This window comes from Asterias rubens, chromosome 1, assembly GCF_902459465.1.
Source record: "Asterias rubens chromosome 1, eAstRub1.3, whole genome shotgun sequence".
Lineage (NCBI taxonomy): Eukaryota > Metazoa > Echinodermata > Asteroidea > Forcipulatida > Asteriidae > Asterias > Asterias rubens.
The window spans coordinates 24,311,676-24,321,642 of NC_047062.1; positions in this window are offsets into that span (position 1 = coordinate 24,311,676).

A 9,967-nucleotide genomic window follows, 5' to 3' on the forward strand; every position below is an offset into this window, starting at 1 on the left:
TGTGACAACCCTATTTGATGACTTTCGGAGATTAATAATAAAATTATTGAATGGAAGAAACTTGAATACCCCTAGCTTAAGTCATCTAATCAAAACCCTCAAAATATTACGAATTTGTGAGTGACCTACCAGCCAGAATACTACAGTATTTAGCCAAGCAGACGCAGCTTCTCACAACCATGAAGATAACCAATTGGATTGTTTATGTTTCGAAATTGGTTTTTCAGTTCCAAGGACTAAAGTTTGGTTGTTATCTTCCATTTTCTGATTCAGCACCACAAACTAGCAGAAACGGGTATATCAACTTTTACTAAAAAATGCCGCTTGGTAATTATCCTTATGGTTCAAAAAGTTTATCTTGACTGGAATTGAAATACAAAGTGCGCCCTCTGTTGACTAGTTTTAAGTGTGTCTTTCATTTTCGATATTTTTTGTTACACAAAAATGAATGAGCGTATTAAAGTGCCATTATATTATTCTCATTTCGACAGGTCAAAACAAAATTAGCAGAAGACCACAACACTAAGTTGTGTTTACTGTATCACAGAACGGACTGTTAGTACCAAAATGGTAGTTTTAAGTAGGCCCTTCTGTATATTTTACATAAGTTATTATGGATTTAAAGTTAAAAACAAATTTGAATAGTGCATGCAAACTTGTGTAATGACAACAAAACGGTTGCATAGGTTTTTTGAAAGAGTCACGTATAGCAATATCAATGTTAGCTTTTTCTTTTGATATATTATTCATTTTCTTGCCTTAAAAGATAGGAAAAGAAATAAAACCGGATTGGAGGAAAACCTGTAGATCAACATCAAATTAAAATGTCGCCCTCTTGTGATTGTTTCATTGAACCCGATGCGCCTTCATAGTCGTTATACTTTATTTTTTGTTACTGCAACAATACCAGATTAAATGTAATTCTTTATTAAAACAACAGGAGAATATACATAAACTGTGTTCATGAGAACAACGACATTTCAACGTTTAAAAAAATATTGAAACTTTGAAATATTAAAACAACGTTTTAACATGTCTGTTTAATAACAGCAATAGCGCTATACCTGTTCATAGAAATAAAGTCGTTTGTGTGTAAATTTCAAGAAGTGCTTAGCAGCATTAAACGTTATTTAAGTTTCCCAAGCAAATAAAACTCAAGCAAATAGTACTGCCATAAAGACTACAGTTAAACCTAGTCAAAGCTACCCTTTGAGCTCTGAGGTTAAAGATAAATTGCAGGATTTGCAACCCATAAAAATGAATAAATTAAATAAATAAATAAATAAAACAGAGTATCAATATGAGAGCTCAAGTACTGATCTTGTCGGCACATGCTTCCAAAAGCGTTTTCCATACGTTACGAGGGTGTGTTTTGCACTTTCTCAACAATATTGTTTTTTTATCAAATCAAGGTATTGCCTAGATTCATTAAAGCTTTTTGGTTTTATAAATAATACGCATTGTTGCTTCATACACCTTTGATATACCGATTTGAAACAAAGGATACAGAGTTGTTTTCCTGTTCCCTCTCAAATAACTGACCCTTAATATTGACACCCCTCTATGATCTGTGGCATGGTCCAGCTCAGGATATCAAGGTATGAGCTGACTGGTGTGTACGACGAGGTTAAAGACACTGGACACTATCGGTAATGGCAAAGACCAGTCTTCTCAACATCGTTGCATTAATAACAAACCTGTGAAAATATTTGAGCTCAGTTGGTCATCGAAGTTGTGAAATAGTGAAAAAAAAACACCCTCGTCTTATGAGGTTGTGTGCTTTCAGATGCGTGATTTCAAGAACTCAAAATCTAATTCCGAGGTCTCGAAATCAAATTCGTGGAAAATTACTTCTTTATCAAATACTATGTTACTTCAGAGGTAGCCGTGTCTTACAATGGTTTATACTATCAAAAGCTCCCAATTACTCTTTACTAATTAAAGTTTAATGCACATTAATTTGAGTAATTACCAACAGTGTCCACTGCCTTTAATGCAATGATTTAAGACAATGAAATAATAACATGTCAGCATGTTCTGACAGCGTTCCTCGATGGAAGGCAAGGTCGATCATCTTTAAAAAAAAAATCGGCTAAAAGACTGGTATACTTTTTGTGGAAAAGCAGTTTTTTAAAGCTGCTTTTTCAAAAATATAAAACTTTTTTAACAGTCTATATCTTTTAAAGACCCATGCCATAATACCAACTGCTTATTCGATTGTAGCAATCGAAAAAAGTCAGAGATGCCACTTTATGTTGTAAAAAAAAAAAAAAAAAAAATTAACTTTGGTTAAAATACTATCACAAGTATACCAACGAATATGTTTGAGAAATTGAAGAGTTCTGTGTTTGAAGTAATAAGTAGGTAATCGGATGATAATGCGATAATGCCCATTGATTCGCTGCTTCTTTTTCCAGTTACGGTATGACAATAATTGTTTTCTGGAAGAGTATTCTTTTCAATCCTGAATGCACACTATTATACACACAACTAAATATAACTGCAACTATAAACGCAACCAAAATGTGAAACAGGCCAGGTCGTCAAATTTTAGTGACGTCTCGTCAGAGAGTTTGTTCGCATTCATGCGGGTTTATTTCAGCAATAATAATAAATGTTCTCAATTGTGACAGTATTTTGAGAAGGGAAAAGGCTTGCAGGAGGTTAGGTACTCTAGAAAAAGTCAGCCTTTATACAGAACCACTGTTAAATTTTGTTTACATGCACCAATACCCCTCTTTGTCTTTAAATGCACTAGACACTATTTGGTAATTACTCAATTTGGCATAAAAATGTACTTGGCAACAAGCAATGGAGAGCTGTTGATAGTATAAAACATAGTGATAAAAACAGCTTCCTCTGAAGTAACTTTATTTTTTTGAAATATGTAATTTCTTACTCAAAGATTGAAAGACTTCAGGCCTGATGTTGTGCAACAATGTTTTTTTTCCCTGTCATTGCGTTCTTGCAACTTCGATGACCAATTGAGCCTAAATTTTCACAGGTTATGTTATTTTATGCATACAAATGTTGGGATACACCAAGTGAGAATTCTGGTCTTTGACAATTACCAAAGGTGTACAATGCTAAAATGGTCTAGCAGCCGCAGTGCATCTGAAAACGTCAATCAAGCAAGCAATGCTGTTTTTGACTATCGCGAGATTCTATCTAGTTGCTGGGATCTTTATTTCATCGCTGTCTGTGATGTGCGTATTGTCTGATTCGAGTGTTGTTTTGACTTTTGAAGGTTTAATTCCCAGAAAATAACACCGACACTCCATTGAAATTGGCGGTCAGTTTATCTGTCCACGGTCACTAGAAACAATAAATGAATAAACTGTATCGCCGTATTCAGTATTTTCTTTCCCTTGATGGACTCCTTGATAAAGAGCTCCATCATACATGTGACAGGGTTAGATGTAAATCTCAATTCTAATATACTGGATTTACTTGGAGGGCAAGATGAGGCAGGGTTCCATATTCAAGGCACTGCAAATATTCTGTAACCTAGTCCTAACATTTGTTCTGGCTTCTGAATGGCACCCTGAATAATAATGTTAAAATATAGAGAGACTGCCAACAGTGTGCTGGGTAGCTCAGTTGGTATAGCGTCTGTTTGTTAATCTGGAGGCCGAAGGTTCAAGTCCTGCTCGAGTCAATTTTTCAAACCCAAACTTTTTGTTTTCCTGTACTTATTACTTCAAGCGCAATGCTTCACAACTCACCGGTCTGCCACTCTTAAAAGTTCCCGGGTCAGAGTTGACCCGCAGTCCCGGGGGCCTGACTCATTTGTGGATCAGGCTTTCAAGAAAACTGGTTCTATAAGGGTTGTTTTTGAACTTCGACCATCTGTGTAATTCTGACACCCAGATTCGGGTCATACCGACCGGGAAATGGGTCAGGTCCCGGTTCAATTCCAACCCGGGAGATTTTTTGCTTAAGTTGAAAGGGCAAGAACTAGTACTTGTTTTTTATCCTCTATGCACAAAGTACAAAATAGCTGATAGTTAAAGACACTGGACACTATTGGTAATTGTCAAAGACCAGTCTTCTCACTTGGTGTATCTCAACATTATGCAAAAAACAACAACCCTGTGAAAATTTGAGCTCAATTGGTCGTCGAAGTTGCGAGATAATAATGAAAGAGAAAACACCCTTGTTACACGAAGTTGTGTGCTTTCAGATGCTTGATTTCGAGACTTCAAATTCTAAATCTGAGGTCTCGAGATCAAATTCGTGGAAAATTACTTCTTTCTCAGAGGGAGCCGTTTCTCACAATGTGTTATACTATCAACAGCTCTCTATATCTGTAACCAAGTAAGGTTTTATGCTAAAAATTATTTTGAGAACTTACCAATAGTGTCCACTGCCTTTAATCACTCTTGTTTTGTCACTTACACTATGCCTACAGTTTGATACTTTCTTCCAAGACCTCGCACAACACATTAGGTTTCATCTCTTGGATAGTGTGACACCCAATCTCACTCTCACACTTTACTCTGTTATATACGTCGTGGTTATTAAACTTGCACTTTTTTTCGATCACAATCCAGGGCCCAATTTCATAAAGCCTGTATTAAGCACGAAAATTTGCTTAGCATGAAACTTCTTCCTTGATAAAAACAGGATTACGAACCAAATTTTCTTTTGTTGCATATTGCTAGATATTGGTATTTAAATGTTATTTGCTAAATCCTGAAAATCACGTGGAAATTTGGTTGGTAATCCTGTTTTATCAAGGAATAAATCTCATGCTAAGCAGATTCTTTTAGCTTACAGGCTATATGAAATGGGGCCCAGGATGATCTTCTATGGGGGTATGTCACGTGACGGGTAGGTCCGCAGACAGACTCGATATTTAATTATTTTGGTTTATTGTTGATGCTTTGAAGAAAAAAACAGTTAGGCCTAATTAAAATACTTTGGAGCTACAACAGATGGAAAAAAAAACCAAAACAACATGTCAAAATCTGTTAAACCCCATCCCAGCAGCAAAAGCTTTTCCGAGTCATAATATTAACCATATACCTATTATTAAGTATATTATACAAAATAACTCGAGAATGGAGCTCAGAAAGAAAAGGTGGCCTCCATCAGCTAACTTTGAAACTGTCCGACAGTTCATGCAGTTTTCTGTGATAGTTTGATAGTTACTAATAAGTTTCGCATACCCCGACCACGGCACTCGTGATCATTGCTCAGTGATCAAGTACGAATCCACCCACACAAATGAAAGTACAGGAGGTCGACTGCCTAGTCATTGTAATCAACAATTTAATTCGGAAATGGATGTTTTCTATACAATACTATGTGTCACGATTGCAGAAACTTCGGAGCTCATTAAAAAATAAAAGTCAAAACATCTTAATTTGATTCAATACCAGGGTAATATCGTTCAGGTTTTAATTGTATAGATTTTGCCTGCAGGCTGTTAACAGTATCGAAACATTGAATATTAATAAGTACAGGCTATTCTTTCGTCTCTCATAAAAAAAAAGGAAATTTAGATCTAGGTCACTTTAGATCTAGGTCAATTGTTTTAGAAACACAATCACCATTTCAGGTCTATGTTTAAAGATATTGAGAATCATTTGTGCATAAAAGCCTTACGACCTATTATACATGGCACACAAACCCCGATAATGCACCTTTCCTTTCAAAACAGAAAATCTCATCTTTGAGTATAATATAAGCGGTTTCAACACGCTCATCTAGTTTTTAATTAATCACTTGTCAAATAATACCTCCCCCATCAGTGCTTGTAACAAGCTTAATTGTGTTGGTCTCAACTGCGACAATAACGGAATTTTGTTTGTCTTTCCGGCAAATTATCAGCCGTGGAGAGGCACTCTTGGTCGGCGTGTCCGCCACTCGACCACCCTCGAAACAACTTGAACGGTGGTTCGCCCTGTCGTGGATACGGAGCGACCATGCCAGGAATTGGTTTCTCTCGTGTCTCAAATGATGCCAGAGTGATGATTAATAATACTGTGGGGTGGACTTGATGCATGAGAAAGAACCCTACAACATTCTGGTTACTTTTGTTTGTATTGTTGAAAGTGTATCACTGAGATGTATCAGCTGTTGTGAGTGTTTACCTGCACATGAAGTATGATCGCCGTGTACAGTGACATACGGCACCATACAGTTATACACCAGGCTGACACAACTCTAGCTGTCTTTACTTCGGCTGCATCGGGCCCACTGCACGGTTTAGAATTCGAGTGACGGCTTGGGAAAAAAACCCAACAACAACCCCTTCCAAAAACTAAAGTTGCACTAGCTCAGAAAAGTCGATTCGTTCACATGTTCTTACTACCATTGCACTACACAGTGGGTTTGATTCCGATTAACTCGATCGCGATAGTTCTAAATATTGTTCCTCGATGTATGTTGTAGTATTTATTAAGACGGGAATAACTTTCAAAAAGTTGGTTTATTTTGGTGAACTTCTCTCAGATTGAAAACTCTCAGATTTAAACAATGTTTTTCTTGCAATGATAACAGACGTATGTAGGTAAACCTACTTTTCGACACTGCTGCACAAGTTGATGACCGTAAAACGTATCTATTAGGAGAATGCACTGGAAAGCTGTTGATAGTACAAAACATATTTAGAAACGACCCATTTGACAGTTTAAGCAAAAGACGGTAATTTTTTACCAACAATTTCGAGTCTGAGAAAATTTAGACAGACTTCAGTCATGAAGCCTTTCTCAAGCATCTGAAAGCACACAATATTATAATGTAGTAACAAGGGTGTTTTTCTCTTTCATTATTTTCTTGCGACTTCGATGACCAATTGAGCCAAATTTTTACATGTTAATAGTTGATTCAAACTTCCTTTTGGACATTTTACTGGTAACTTTTTTTAATCGAGTTGCTAAAAATAAACTGTACGGAACAGCAAACGTACGGAGTGCCAGGGATTATCATGAAATACTAATCAGAGTTTGGTGGAGAATAACGTCTTTCTTTATGATATTTTTATATAAACAAAATATCCTTTTTAATTCAAATCGAGTTGCTAAAAATAAACTGTACGGAACAGCAAACGTACGTACGGGCCAGCGATCATCATGAAATACTAATCAGAGTTTGGTGGAAAATAACGTCTTTCTTTAAGTTATTTATATATATACAAAATATCCTTTTCGATTCTCAACACACACATCCCTTACATAATGCAAGACATGTTCTTTAATTGCATCCTTTCGCTTATAATCTTTCCATGACAACCTCACAGTCAATCCTTAATATAGTGTATGTATGTATATAACCCGATAACCCGAACCCCGCCGCATCCTCTAGCGAAGATCTCAAGTACAGAGATGAGTGGTTGTCCGGCGCCAGACTACTCGCCACATGATTAGCAAGTAAAGCATTCCCAATGGGACCTGCTTTAGATACAGTGATTTAGTTATAATCTCTTAATGTATTTTATCGTCTAGATTAAACCAAGCCAATACCCAACGAATAAACAAAATTAATGTTCATTTTTGTTCTTCTTTCATAGAGAGGTCTTAACGTCAGGCCCTGGGGATTTGGGTCTCAAATGTCATGGAAAATAAGAAGGTGTTATCAGCTTATACTGTATCTTGCGGGATTAGAACATCAAAACAACATAATATTCTACCTCATTTCAACTCACCGTCTACCGTACTGCATTAAAGGCAGTGGAAACTGTTGGTAACTAGCAAAGACCAGTCTTTTCACTTGGATAATCTCAACATATGCATAAAATAACAAACCTGTGAGAATTTGAGCTCGATTGGTCGTCGGAGTTGCGAGATAACTATGAAAGAAAAAAAAACACCCTAGTCACACGAAGTTGTGTGCTTTCAGATGCTTGATTTCGAGAACTAAATCTGAGGTCTTGAAATAAAATTTGTGGAAAATTACTTCTTTCTCGAAAACTACGTCACTTCAGAGGGAGCCGTTTCTCACCATGTTTTATACTATCAACCTCTCCACATTACTCGGTACCAAGTAAGGTTTTATGCTAATAATTATTTTGAGTAATTACCAAAAGTGTCACTGCCTTTAATAAGTTACCGCAGCTTTTGCTCATTTCGGAAAAGTTTTAAATCTATTTTAATCTATATTGTAAGGTCATGCAAACGCACCAACTAAGGGAATCAATGTGTGGTGAAGAGGTTTTCAACCGGTGATTCAAACCCAACGAGGCCTGGTTTTGATAATTTTACCGAGACGAAGTCCAGGTAAATTATCAAGAACCAGGCCTCGGCGGGTTTAAATCACTATAGTTGAAAACCGATTCAACACACTTTGATTCCCATTCATAAATACCTTTCGGTCAAAAAACATCAACACTTTTTGGTCAAAAAGTAAAACAAATGCAAAAATTATAATTGTTCAATGATAAGGCCCTCGGGGTTACAACTCCTTATAAGGGAATTATGTGCGCGTCGCGCGTATCGCGTAAAGTGGCACAACTGTTCCGGTCGTTGCTCTCGGCCAATAGGAATGAAGAAACCGTCTTATAAGCACAGGTGCAAGCTCGCGTGTCACGCCCATGTTTCAACACTTTTTACTGGTCATTAACAAGGGTTTATACACACCCACGTGATGCGCTCTCCACCAATAGGAATAGCGAAACTGTCTGAGGTATTTATGAATAGAAGTTTTATTACTCTTCTAAATCTCAAACGAAAAGGTACCGCTTTGTGTCTACTATTTTGGTTCAATAATGACCAGCAGAAGTATCATTAAGTCGACGCTTCTTTCTATTAATTCATACATTTTTTATTACGTTGGTCGTTTATGATGCTATTATCAGTTTCAATGCATTCACAATAACAATGGTAGTTACTGGTAAAAATTTGCCTTTGAATGCTTTTCCTCCTGCTGTGCCCACACAAATTTAAGTACATTGGTTAATGGCTATGCATTGGCAAAAGTAAAACAAAATCAAGATTCAATGACTTAACAAATTTGTTATCATGCAATTGACATTGGTAAAAGGGGTATCAGTAGCATTTAAACAATTCACAAACTATATTAATTTTGGTTTTTTACCCATACACCGATGTGTGTTAGCACTGTATACTCAGTACTTTTCCGAGTCCTGTGAAAAAAATATCACAGGCATGTTGCTCGGGTGGTATTCGAACCCATCGGTGGATGGGTAAAAAACAAAATGAATATTCTTCATCCCCGATGCAAATTTAACATCTCTTAATTCACAAACTATAACATTTGAAAAACGAATTTATTAACAAACCATGCATACCTAATTGTTTACATCTGAATGTAAACAATGCTCAAATTGTTGTTTCTACTGCTTGAAATAGTTAGGCCCGTTTGATTGAGTAATATATTGTACGATCGAGTCAAGATCTTCTTAATTATCTATGCATTAAGATGAAGCACCTATTTAAATGAAGTCGCTATGTCCTAAGATTGTTTGGTGGTGGTGGGGGGGGGGGGGCAACAAGGAGAACACAAGGCTCCACTTGTACACAAACAAACCATCTCATCTAAAAATTGTCTCCGTGTGGTATCGTTTCATACAAAATGCTACACTGCACTCATTTACTTCACATGAGGGCTTCAACATGCTGAGAACGAAAACAACTTACAGAGGAAGTGAAGCGCTGTGGGGATAAATCGATGATTGCTCATTGTGACATTTCAAATGTTAGTCATTTAAGAATTACAGAAAACCGATATACTGCAATGGTTAATGTGGTATACATATCGACTGGGTATAGACTGTACCGGAACTGTTCCCTCTGTTGGGTATAATGAGAACGAATGGCTGGATCAATACGGGGGTGTGCCGGGCCATATACAACAGATGATAGATGACGAAATTGTGTTTTGCTGTAACTGTAAGACGCATCCGAAGATACATTTGAATCCGTCTGAATAACTGCCTCATACGAAAACTCTGTGGATAAAAAGTTATTTTTTACTAATGTGATCATTCAACGCAAAAACCCGA